Genomic DNA, 14,342 nt, shown 5'->3' with positions numbered 1-14,342 from the left:
TTGTGGTGGTATGGTAAGTGTTAGTCGTGGTTTGGATTTTAATACGGTCATGGTACAAGGAGAGCCACAAGGAAAGAGAATGTTACCTTGTCACGCTTGCGTGGGAATCGGGCATTGGAAATGAGAGTGTCCGATGGTAAATCAGGGAGGTATGATTCAGCAAGTGAATGATGTCAATTCATTTCAAAATGTGAGAGGACCAAGAATGAGAGGCCAAATTCAAAATTTCCAGAATAATGTAAATCTGATGCAAGGTTTCCAACCCATGAAGCCCATGCAAAATGTACAACTGTTAAAAATGTGAATACCCCAGTTACAGCAGACGCAACCACAGGTGCAGGTGGTGCCTGCACAACAAATTCAAATGCCTAGACAACAAATTCAGATACCTCATGCCCCAATGAATCAGCAGCAGGTGATGGTTTCTCAGATGATCACCGGTCCCGGTGTGAATCAGAGTAATAATACTGTACACCAATTTTCATTACACAGTGAGGATGGAATAAACAATGAATGGATGTCTGAGAGTACTGATGAAGAAGACTGTGTGATGGCAGCTTCTTTAGAAGTGGATCAGAAAGGTCCTTATGTTAAAGGAAAGGTGAATGCTCACAGAGTTTTATTTTTGGTTGACACTGGAGCTACACGCTCAACAGTGAGATCTGCAGACGTTCCAAACCTGCCCTTATCAGGGAAGACAGTTCAGATTGTGGGAGTTGCTAGTCAATATTTGAAAAATCCTATTACAGAACCAGTTTTAGGTAAACCTGGCAATTTTAAGGATTTGCAACAGTTCATGTTTGTGATTCAAGTCCCGTGCCCTTACTGGGAAGGGATTTAGGGGGTGATTTTAACCTTGGCGGACGGCGGAGGCCGTCCGCCAAGGTACCGCCGTGAAATGACCGCACCGCGGTCAAAAGACCGCGGCGGCCATTTAAACATTTCCTCTGGGCCGGCGGGCGCTCTCCGAAAGAGCGCCCGCCGGCCCAGAGGAAATGCCCCTGCAACGAGGACGCCGGCTCAGAATTGAGCCGGCGTAGTTGCAGGGGTGCGACGGGTGCAGTTGCACCCGTTGCGTATTTCAGTGTCTGCAAGGCAGACACTGAAATACTTTGCGGGGCCCTCTTACGGGGGCCCCTGCCGTGCCCATGCCATTGGCATGGGCACGGCAGGGGCCCCCAGGGGCCCCGCGGCACCCCCTACCGCCATCCTGTTCATGGCGGGTTTCCCGCCATGAAAAGGATGGCGGTAGGGGCTGTCAGAATCCATGAAGGATTCCCCCGAGCAGCGGTAAGTCGGCGGGAGCCCGCCGACTTGCCGCTTCTGACCGCGGCTGCACCGCCGCGGTCAGAATGCTCGTGGGAGCACCGCCAGCCTGTTGGCGGTGTTCCCGTGGTCGGTGGCCCTGGCGGCCACCGGCCCCCAGGGTCAGAATGACCCCCTTATTGTGTAAAACAAGATGCTCAATTACTTGTTCAGATGAGGGCATTGAAATTCAAACAAAGAGTGATGATGAAGAAGACCTGATACTTACTGTTAACAATGAGTCAGTGTCTGAAGAATTTCCTTTGATTAATTTTAATGAACCAGATAATGAGGAAGCTCTTTTGATTAGTTTTTTTCCAGTTTTTGAAGTGAAAGATCTTCCTGCTGATTTACAGAAAAGTGTTAAGACTTATGTTTGAGATCTTTCAGGAAAATATATTGGGTTGATAAAAGGAACAGAGCCAGTTAGAGTCGCAGTTAAGTCCAATATAGTTCAACCTTAGACTCCTAAATACCCGATGGAAAAATATGCAATCGAGGGTGTGAAGCCATTGATAGGAGAGTATGTGGAGAGAGGTATTTTAAAAGAAGTGTTGAGCAGCCCATGTAATTCACCAATAATGGGATTGTGCAAACCTTGTGGGAAAATCTGACATGAGAAAAATAAATGACATAGGCCCTCATTATGACAGTGGCGGTAAATCCCAATTATCCTCCACGCTGACGGCCGCCAACTTACCACCACGGATATCCGTTCACCATATTATGACACACACACACCAATCAGTCAGTATTCAGCCACATCCACAAATCCGCTAGCCCAAAGGTCAGTGATAAACTGGCAGTATCAAAACCCACATCATTACACCAGCAGAACAGCGGCCACCACAATATGCCCTACGAATCACCATGGCGGTCATTCAATGGCGGTAAAACATTGGCGGTACATACCGCTGCACTCAAAATGGACACACACAAACAAAATAAGACCACATTGGACAATTCAAACAACACACACCTGACACCCATACACACACCACAGCCACACACCCACACCACTATCGAACACAGACCCACATTACCCACAACCCCTTACAAATACAAACCATTGACACCAGAGAGACACCAAGACCACTGACACAACTAGAGCCACACACTATTCACACCTATACACCACTAATGCACTCCACATCACACACCCCAACACATTACCCAGCACACCCTCACCAACACACCTTACACAACACCCATGGCACCACAAAGGCACCCCCATTTCACAGAGGAGGAGTTAAGAGCCATGGTGGAGGAAATCATCAGGGTAGAGCAACAGCTATTTGGAGCCCAGGTGCAGCAAGTATCTATAGCTAGAAAGATGGAACTATGGCAGAAAATCGTGGACAGGGTCAATGCCGTGGGACAACACCCAAGAACTAGGGATGACATCAGGAAGAGGTGGAACGACCTACGGGGGAAAGTACGTTCCATAGTAGCAAGACACCAGCAAGACACCAGCTCGCTATCCAGAGGACTAGCAGTGGACCCCCCCTTCCTCCCCCACAACTCACAGCATGGGAGGAGCAAGTCTTGGCAATACTGCATCCTGAGGGCCTGACCGGAGTCGGAGGAGGACTGGACTCTGGTATATCAACTCTCAACAACTATCACCCCCCCCACCTGCATGCCATCACATACCCTCACCTTCACCCTCACCCCATCACTCCACTACATCCCACATACCCCACCATCACAACATACTCATCCCAATGCTAAGCCCTGCATGCTGTACCAATGCATGGACACCCCTCACAGCCCTGCATGGGCATCACTAAAGCATGCACACCATAGAGAATTAACTATCCCACCATACACTAACAGAAACAAGTGAAAGCAGGCAGGGCAAATCCAACCATAGAGGGGAAGCCACGGATGTACAATATGTCAGACACAGAAACAATAACACATCATTTACATCCCAACCAATGTCAGCATAGAGGGGGTGTCACCACTATCCAGTCCCCCAATTGAAGAGGCCCACAGTGATGACAGAAACTCTGGTCTTCAGGATCTGGATGACCTACCTGGCCCATCAGGGACCACTGGACAGCCAGTTACTCAGGCCCAGTCACACATCACCACAGAGCCTCCCCCATCAGGAAACACCACCACAGCACCCACCCATCGTCCCCAGGACTCGTCAATCAGCAGTGTGTCCACTTGTACAGGGACCCCAGGGCACACCTCTCCACCAAGACAATCAGGGACCTGGGATCAGTGGCAGTGGGCACATGGTTCAGGGGACAGAGGCACAGGCCACCAGGGACACTGGGAGGACTGCTGTGCACCAGGGGGAGGACAGGCCCAGGGATCCGACTCTTCAGGAGGCTCTCGCCGAGATCCTGGGAGCCTATCAACATTCCCAGGACACGATGGGCCAGATCCTGGACAATGTGCAGGAGAGCAGGCGGCTGCAAAAGGGACAGTACCAGGGGATCATGGAGGACTTGCAGGTCATCAACAACACCCTGATCTCCATAGCAGAGGTGCTGGCAGACTTGGCCAACATTATGATGGAGCAGCCTCACACCAGCGGGCCCCTACCACTAGCCAGGCATCTGAACAGCCTTCCACCTCCCATCATCCCATTGCACTTGCCCCTCTATATATTAGCACTTCAATAAACACCCTTTGAAAAAAAACATTTGGAGTATGTCATGTGTATCAAATATGTATTCATTGAAACAGGTACAAACATTGCAAAGCAACTGTACAGAGAATGAGCATAGATTAATGACCTGTAGCTGGCTGTAGTGATCACACCAGGAGCATTTGTCAAATCACCAACATCTGCAAAATGAATTGCCAGAGGGAATAGTAAGTGGGCACAGAAGTGGGAAATAGCATGCCATTGCAACACAAATTACAACCAAAACCAAAGTCATTGAAATGTGAAGTAACACTGTCCTACCTGTGTGTTATTGGAAGTATTGTTGGATCACATAGGTTCTGTTGTCCTCATCATCCTCCTCTGCCTCCTCATCCTCACTGTCCATAGGGCCGACTGCTGCCACATGGGCATCTCCAGCCTCCTCCTTCTGCAGAAATGGAAAATGGCGTCTGAGGGTCAGGTTATGCAAAATGCAGCATGCCACCACTATCTGGCAGACCTTCTTTGGTAAGTAGCACAGGGATCCACCTGTCAGATGGAGGCATTGGAACCTGGCCTTCAGGAGGCCAAAGGTTCTTTCAATAAATCTTCTGGTTTGCCCATATGCTTCATTATAACGTTCTTCTGCCCTTGTCCTGGCATTCGTCACAGGGGTCAGCAGCCATGATAGGTCTGGGTAACCAGAGTCACCTGCAGATGTTGAGGGACAACATTTAGCCACACGCTATCCTATGTGGCCCACACCATACCCGTACACCAATATCTACTGGGTAGGAACCAGGGCTCACCTATTAGCCACACTCTGTGCCTCTGTAGTTGGCCCATCACATTTGGGATGCTGCTATTCCTCAGGACAAAGGCATCATGCACCGACCCAGGATACTTAGCATTGACGTGGGAGATGTACTGGTGCACCAAGCACACCATCTGAACATTCATGGAGTGGAAACTGTTACAATTCCTGAACACCTGTTCATTCTGCCGGGAGGGGACAAATGCAATATGTGTACCATCAATTGCCCCAATTATGCTGGGGATATGTCCCATTGCATAAAACAGGGCGTTCACAGTGACCAAATCCTCAACCTGAGGGAAAACAATGTAGCTGCAAATGTCTTTTGTCAGGGCAAACAACACTCTTGCCAGCACGTTTGAGAACATTGGCTATGACATTCCTGCTGCCAAGCCTCTGTCAGTTGGAAAGAACCAGTTGCCAGAAAATGGAGTACTGATAGCACTTGCACAAAAGGGGGGATCCCAGTGGGGTGACGGATAGCAGATATCAGGTCAGGTTCCAACTGGGCACATAGCTCTGTGACTGTGTCCCTGTCCAGTTTGTAGCTGAGGATAATGTGCCTATCCTCCAGTGTTGCCAAGTCCACCAGGGGTCTGTACACGGGGGTGTGTCTCCATCTCCTATTCATCCGCAGCGGTAGCCATCTAAGGGACAAAAGAGTAGGAGCCGGTCACAAACTGAACAATGGAGTTACACTAGTAGTTTGCATCCTGTTAACATATAATGGGTCAGTGTGATGTGTCCAGTATGTGCTAATTCTCTTGTGATGCAGCATTATTCCAGGGCCTGCCCCCCCTGAAATGGTCCGCATGTGTGGAGGGACAGGTGGAAGTGAGGTAATTCCACTGATGTTGTGCACCGTTGCGGGAGGCAGTCGGGAACCGCCATGCAACTCCTCTTTGGTTAACATTGGGCCCTATCAGGTACTGTGGCCAATGGTGATCTACGCTGGTGGTGACGGTCTGCACCGCCGAGAACGTGCCTGCCATTTTCTATCATATTCCTCACTAGCTACCTGACCTTCCATAGGAGAGGACCTACACTGCATGTGCTGCTTTGACCTGTGTCTGGAACCTACCATAGCCCGTGTGACTGGGGAAATGGCCCCAGCCTTCAGTTCGGAGGAGTTCGAGAGACTGGTGGATGGGGTCCTTCCCCAGTACGGACTGCTGTATGGGTCTCCAGGCCAACAGGCGACTACACTGTGAGCACGATGCATGTGGCAATAATGCATGGAGTTTTTTGTGAGAAGGCCTCGTGTAAGGGGGGTGGGTGGATGTCCTCTTGGCGACGTTCAGGTTGTGTCCTGGGCCATGTGTGTGGAAATGGTGATGGAAACGGGTATGGTGAGCCATATGTGTAACAGGCAGGACTGATTGTCTAATGGTATTTTCCTATGTGTGTTACCTTTGCAGGTCAAAGAGCCTGCACCTACCACCCAAAAGGCAAGGAGCCTGCACCTGCAACCGGAAAGGGCAAGGAGCCTGCACCAGCAGGCAGGAAGGGCAAGGAGCCTGCACCAGCAGCTGTGACGGAGCCCCCACCGCCAACCGTGGTTGTGCATCCGTCCGAGGGTGCAGGGGATGTGCAGGAGCCTCCCCCCACCAGCAGCACCACAACTGTGCATCCATCCGAGGGTGCAGGGGATGTGCACGAGCTTCCCCCCATCAGCAGCACCACCTCTGTACAGCCGTCCGAGGGTGCAGGGGATGTGCAGGAGCCTCCCACCACCAGCAGCACCACCACTGTGCAGCTGTCACCACAGGTGGACACTTGGTAATCCTGCCTCCATGAGCTGCTGTGTTGGCTGCCCCACCCACTCGAGAGACTGTGGCCCATCACTCCCCAGGGTCAAGCACAGGGCATGTTGCCCCTTCCAGAACCAGTGGGCAACACACCCACTCGAGAGAATGTCGCCCATCACTCCCCAAGATCAAGCACAGGGCATGTTGCCCCCTCCAGAACCAGTGGGCAAGACACCCACTCGAGACACTGTCACCCATCACTCCCCAAGATCAATCACAGGGCATGTTGCCCCCTCCAGAACCAGTGGGCAGGACACCCACTCGAGAGACTGTGGCCCGCCACTCCCAAGGATCAAGCACAGGGCATGTTGGCCCCTCCAGAACCAGTGGGCAAGTCACCCACTTGAGAGACTGTGGCCCATCACTCCCCAGGATTAACTAGCTCTTATGCCCCTGCAGGAACCCGAAGGACCGTCACCACACCAGAGGGTCCAGACAACACCACTCCACCCCCAGAAGAGGCCCACAGTGACGAGAGCAGCTCTGCCCTACTGGATCCTGATGACCAGCCCGGACCATCGTGGGCCTCAGGACAGTCGGTTCCCCTTGCACAGGCACAGCCCAACACCGATCTTCCACCCTCTGGTAACACCAGCACAGCACCCACCCAGAGGGCACAAACCTCCCTACCCAGGACAGGTCAATCAGCGGTATGTCCACCACTACAGGGCACCCAGTGTAACCCACCACCCCAACAACAACAGGGACCTGGGGGCAGTGGTAGTGGGCACACGGTCCAGGGGACGGAGGCACAGGAACACAGGGGAACTGGGAGGGCTGCCAGGCGACAGGGGGCGGACAGGCCAAGGGAACCCACTCTCCACGAGGCCCTATCCTCCATCATGGGAGCATACCACCACTCCCAGGAGACGATGGCAACGGTCCTGGACAAGTTGCAGGAGACCCTGCGCCTGCAGGACGAACTGTATTTGGGGTTCAGGGAGAAGCTCAGGACCATCAGCTCCGCCCTGGGCACCATCGTAAGGGTGCTGAAGGACATACAGCAGACCTTGAGGGACACCGTGGCAGTCCAAGGGGCCCCTGACACTAGCCAGGACGATGAACTGCCCACCACCTCCACCGGCGCTAGTGGACAGGACGCCCCACCACAGGACCACCACACCAGCACCCCACCCCCTGCAGACGAACAACCACCACGCAAGCGGTCCCTGAGATCCAGGAACAGGACAGAGCAAGATGGCAAGACCCCGCCAGGAAATGAGACCACCCTGATTGTCCTCCCACTGTCCCACTTTGTTACCCTGTCCATACTTAAACTGCCCCAGCTCCACTTCCTATGCCCAGATGGGCAGTGCACCTGTGAGACTAATAGACTGGACTCTGCCATGGACATTCCTCCGCCATCACCCATCCTCATTTTACAACCCCCTCCCATTTCTGAGCACTTCAATAAACACCCTTGAAACACAAAACAATCTGGAGCCAATCTGTGATTTAGTAAAAATGGATTATCAATCACAGTGTCATAATGGGTTTACCATTGTAAAGCTAACATACCTATGTCACACATCACAAGCCCTTGAAGGATGCAAGCAGTTGACACGTAGGTAACCACACCTGTGAAACTGTAATGGAAGGGTACAATTCAGTTACCAAATAGTGATTCAAATCGAGAAACAGGATAGAGGTAGACGTGTGAAAGTTAATGTAATGCTAAAAATGAAAATGTTCTCACCTGTGTCTCACTTGAAATATTGCTGTATGACTGACTCCCTGTTGTCGTTGTCTTCTTCCTCAGCTTCATCCTCATCACTGTCCACAGGCTCCACAGACTCCACAGCTGCTACAACACCGTCATCGGGATCATCCTCCTGCAGAAAAGGCACCTGGCGTCGCAAAGCCAAATTATGGAGCAGGTGATGATGATGTCGCACACCTTCTTCGGTGAGTAGAATAGGGATCCACCTGTCATATGGAGGCACATGAACCTGGCCTTCAGGAGGCCGAAGGTGCGTTAGATCACCCTCCTAGTCCGCCCATGGGCCTCATTGTACCGTTCCTCTGCCCTGGTCCTGGGATTCCTCACTGGGGTCAATAGCCAGGACAGGTTGGGGTAATCAGAGTCCCCCAATAGCCATACACGGTGCCTCTAGAGTTCACTCATCATATCAGGGATGCTGCTATTCCGCAGGATGTAGGCGTCATGCACTGAGCCAGGGAACATAGCATTTACCTGGGAGATGTTCTGGTCTGCCAAACAGACCATCTGTACATTCATCGAATGATAACTCTTCCGGTTCCTGTACACCTGTTCACTCCTGTGGGGGGGGGGCAGAGCTACATGGGTGCCATCAATAGCACCTATGACGTGGGGATATGTCTAAGGGCATAGAAGTCACCTTTCACTGTAGGCAAATCCTCCCCTCCACCTGAGGGAAAATGATGTATCTGCTTACGTGTTTCAGCAGGGCAGACAACACTCTGGACAACACACTGGAAAACATAGGCTGGGACATCCCTGATGCCATGGCCACAGTTGTCTGAAAAGAGCCACTTGCAAGGAAATGGAGCACTGACAGCACCTGCACGTCAGGGGGGATTCCAGTCGGATGGTGGATTGGTGACATCAGGTCTGGCTCCAACTGGGTACATAGTTCCTGGATTGTGGCATGGTCAAACCGGTAGGTTACGATGACATGTCTCTCTTCCATTGTCAACAGGTCCACCAGCGGTCGGTACACCGGAGGATTCCGCCATCTTCTCATATGTCCCAGCTGACGGTGCCTACGAAGGACAACAGCGAAGAACCAGTCATTATTCCTCCAGGTATGTACCCACAGTTACACACAAGACTACACCACTCACAAATGCCCCTGTGGCATCCATGTGCGCAGATGTCCACCATTGCCATATAGGCCAAATCCCAGAAATTGCATGTGCAGAGGGTAGGAGCACGGCGTAATGCAGGGGGCTGCTGCGTTTGTCTTGTCCGCCAACGGTAGCGGTATGCCATGCACTAAAACTCTCTTTCTTCTGTCTCCCCCCTTTATCTGCTCTCCCTGTCCTTTTGTACATCAGCATCAACAGGCGGAGGTACAGTGGCACCGGAGCACGAGGGAGCTGCATCCCACATGGCCAAGGAGGGCCACACCACGGACTCTGAATGCACCAGTGGGTTGGAGGGCGAGGGGAGCTTCACGTCGGCCACCGGATCACCAAGCAGCGACACGGACTCGTTCGACGATGTGGGCTCCCTTGTGGTGGCGGCACCATCTGTGCCCCCCACCTCTACAGGTACAGCCGCCACCTCCCCTACCAGCCCTGCCCTCCCAGCAGCCCCTCAGCGTTCGCCCCGTGCCCGCTCACTCAGGAGGGTGGGCATCACCTTCGCCCCAGGCACCTCAGGCCCTGCCCCAGTCACCCCTGCTGCCCTCAGTGAGGAGGCCATTGACCTCCTCAGGTCACTCACTGTTGGGCAGTCTACCATTGTGAATGCCATCCAGGGTGTAGAACGAGAGTTGCAACATGGTAATGCATTCCTGGAGGGCATTCATTCTGGTCAGGCTGTCCTTCAGCGAACCCTGCAATCTCTGGCCTCAGCACTGATGGCAGCCATTGTCCCTGTGTCTAGCCTCCCCCCTCCAACTTCCTCCACCTAGACCCAATCTCCTGTACCCCAGCCCATCCCAAGCACACCTACAGACCAGCATGCACACAAGTCAACACACACAAGTAGCTCAAGCAAACATAGGCACCATACACACCACAGGCACTCACGCAAGCCTCACCCACATACAGACACAGCAACATCCACTGCCTCCACTGTGTCCCCCTCCTCCTCTTCTCCCTCCTCCTTCCCAGTCTCGTCTACACACACACCTGCATGCACCACATCTACATGCACCATGAATCGCACCAGGACACCCTGCACCACAAGCCGCTCACCTGCACTCACCACCTCCACTGCCATTTACACGTCCCGTGTCCTCTCCCAGTGTGTCTGTGACGCCCCCTCCCAAAGTACACAAACGCCGGCAATCACTCACCCAACATCCATCCACCTCACGACAGCCTCCAGTACCTTCACCTGCACCCAAAACAGCTAAAGTGACACCTCCGACAACCACCTCCTCTTCCTCCACTCCCAGACCCCCTCCAGCTACCCATCCCAGTGTTAGTCAGAAACTGTCCCTCTTTAAAGTTGACCTTTTTGCCCCCACCCTCCCCCTCCAATTCATCAGTCCCGTCGTAGCGCCTCAGCCAAAAGCCTCCAATACCAGTGGTGCCTGTTCAAGGTTTCTGGAGTGCACCGGCCACCAGGGCAGGCAGTAGGACCCGGAGCCAAGGCACTGGCAGCCCACCTCCTGTAAAGGCTCTAAAATTGGAGAGTGGACGACGGGACCGTGTTGAGACTCCTGGTGGGAAAACAACTGACATGGGTTCCAAGGGGATTGGAGAGTCAGCTGTGACTCCACCAAAGGTGGGGAAGGGCCAGAGGAAGTCTGCCCAGCCTGTTGTGAGTGTCACGGCGGAGAAGTGCGCCATCATTTCCGGCGGTCGAGACACAACCGCCAGCATCGTCATCACTGGTCCAGAGACCACCGCCAGAGTCACAGCCCAGGAGGGCCCAGGTATCGTCACTGGTCCAGAGACCACCGCCAGAGTCAGTGCCCAGGAGGGCCCAAGTATCGTCACTGGTCAGGAGACCACCGCCGGAGTCACAGCCCAGGAGTGCCCAAGTATCGTCACTGGTCAAGAGACCACCGCCGGAGTCAGTGCCCAGGAGGGCCCAAGTATCGTCACTGGTCCAGAGACCACCGCCACCGCCGGAGTCAGTGCCCTGGAGGGCCCCGGCTGCCACAGCCCCGCTGGGCAATGATGAAACGTCATGCCACACACCAATGTCCAGTGTAGAGAACGTCATGCCACACACCAATGTCCTTATCAGAACCGCCATGTCAAAGCACCGCTGAACAGGGCAAAGACCGCCATGGCAAAGCACCGCTGAACAGTCCTGAACCGCCATGGCAAAGCACCGCTGAACAGTCCTGAACCGCCATGTCAAAGCACCGCTGAACAGTCCTGAACCGCCATGGCAAAGCACCGCTGAACAGGGCAAAGACCGCCATGGCAAAGCACCGCTGAACAGTCCTAAACCGCCATGGCAAAGCACCACTGAACAGGGCAAAGACCGCCATGGCAAAGCACTGCTGAACAGTCCTGAACCACCATGGCAAAGCACCGCTGAACAGTCCTGAACCGCCATGGCAAAGCACAGCTGAACAGGGCAAAGAACGCCATGGCAAAGCACCGCTGAACAGTCCTGAACCGCCATGGCAAAGCACCGCTGAACAGGGCAAAGACCGCCATGGCAAAGCACCGCTGAACAGTCCTGAACCGCCATGGCAAAGCACCGCTTAATAGAACTGAACCGCCATGTCAAAGCACCGCTGAACAGTCCTGAACTGCCATGGCAAAGCACCGCTGAACAGGGCAAAGTCCGCCATGGCAAAGCACCGCTAAACAGGGCAAAGACCGCCATGGCAAAGCACTGATGAACAGTCCTGAACCACCATGTCAAAGCACCGCTGAACAGTCCTGAACCGCCATGTCAAAGCACCGCTGAACAGTCCTGAACCGCCATGGCAAAGCACCGCTGAAAAGGGCAAGCACCGGGTAGGAATGAATGGACCGCCACATCAGGCATCCTCATCCCATGTGCAGCTGGGACAGTGACAGGACACGACCTTTCACGGGGAGACTCATCCAGTCAGGGCACCAGTACCCCCCAGTACCAGTAGAGACCTGCATCAATTTGAGAGACTGTGGCTTTGCACTCCCCAGGATGGCACAGTGGGCAAACCAACCACTGTATAGACTTGAGAGACTGTGGCTTTGCACTCCCCAGGATGGCACAGTGGGCAACCCGCCCACTGTAGAGACTTGTGAGACTGTGGCTTTGCACTCCCCAGGATGGCACAGTGGGCAACCCACCCACTGTAGAGACTTGAGAGACTGTGGCGCTGCACTCCCCAGGATGGTACAGTGGGCAAACCACCCACTGTAGAGACTTGAGAGACTGTGGCTTTGCACTCCCCAGGATGGTATAGTGGGCAAACCACCCACTGTAGAGACTTGAGAGACTGTGGCTTTGCACTCCTCAGGATGGCACAGTGGGCAACCCACCCACTGTAGAGACTTGAGAGACTGTGGCTTTGCACTCCCCAGGATGGCATAAATGTGCATGGAGCCCTGTTGGGGATCTCGCTTTGCAGTCATCCGGCTGAGGTGCCCACCCTTCCCTTCCCCCTGAGGTGCCTGTAGTATTTCCATCTGATGCCCCGGCAGTGTTCTCTCCGATTGTGGTCAGGTATCGTTTGTGGGCCTCGCCCATGCATTTTTGGTCTGATGGTGCACGTACATTGTTATGTACATATCTGCACTACTTCTCGTATTGTATATAATTATGACTGATTTTCAAATATATATCTGTATATTTTTGTATGACATGTATATTGGCACATTACATTGTTTGACCGATTTTCGTTTTGTGTTTTCATTCTTCCGGGGGGATTTTGGGTTGTTACTGTGATTTTTTGTGAATGCATTGGTGTGTATGTTGTAATATGCGAGGGTGGGGGTGGGGGTGTTTGGTGGGTGCCCCCCTAACTTTTGCCTCCACCCTCCCCCCCCATGTCGTAGGTGCAGTGCACACCGTTGTCTTCGGCGCCTACGTAGCTGTTGGTCATAGAGGAGCAGAAACACAAGGGCAGGGAGTATTTGGAGTTCTGGCTCCATGGAGTCCTCGTTCCTCGTGGGATACGTTCAGGTGAGCGTTTTCCCATAGCAAAAGCTGTTTCCGCCGTGTTTTTATCCACGGTGAATCCGCCCCGGAAAAGGTGGCGGATTGGCGGGTTGTAATACTGTGGGCGGTACATTGTCTGCCGCCTGTCTGTTGGCGGTGACCGCCGCGCTGCTTGTCTGTACCGCCGTGGCGGTGGTGTGTTAAAGTGGCTGTCTTTGTTGGCGGTTTCCGCCAGGGTCATAATTCCCTTTTTTTGTCCGCCGGCCTGTTTGCGGTATTTCCGCAGCTTTAACACCGTCCGCCAGGGTTGTAATGACCACCATAGTCTTTCAGGTGTTCAGGAGAAATTTTCTTCCGGCAACTTCTTCTTATCCCTTCACACCTGGTAACACCACCCGAGCTGTCACTTTGTTTTCTTGACTCTGAAAAACTTCTGTTTTTATCTCCAATACGTAACTCTGGTTGCACTGCATCATTAATCCGAACCACACGGTTCATGTTCCAAATTCTGCTGTCAGAAGTTTTTATAGCGTTTTTAAATAGTTTAATCACCACAAAGGGTCTTGTGAAACTAGAACCTTTTACACACCCTGTGGGTGCCTTGATCTTCACCACATCACCTACAGCTAGCTCCATTTCCGAGACTTTCTTCCTTGCATCAAATTCTTTTTTCCTCTTCTGTAGAAGTCTTAATTCTCTTTCCCGCCAATCAGAATTATCTAAATTGAAACAATTTTTCCTCCACTCGATCCACCCAGGACATAACTTGGTATTTGGTAACCTCTTCTTGAACAAAACAAAAGGAGATTTCCCAGTGGTAGCATGCGGTGAAAATCTATAACTTGTGATCCTCTTCAACAACTCTGTCCTCCAATTTAAAGTGTTCGCTTTGGCCAGTTGGATACTTTTGTTAATAAATTTATTAAATCTCTCTACTGCGCCATTAGTCTCAGGCTGATATGTTGCTGATCTTTTGTGTTTGATGCCACACTCACTCATAAATGTCTCAAAACTTGTAGAACAAAATTGTGGACCATTGTCTGA

The sequence above is a fragment of the Pleurodeles waltl genome, chromosome 6 (assembly GCF_031143425.1).
Source record: "Pleurodeles waltl isolate 20211129_DDA chromosome 6, aPleWal1.hap1.20221129, whole genome shotgun sequence".
In the NCBI taxonomy this organism is placed as follows: Eukaryota; Metazoa; Chordata; class Amphibia; order Caudata; family Salamandridae; genus Pleurodeles; species Pleurodeles waltl.
This window is presented reverse-complemented; position numbering follows the sequence as displayed.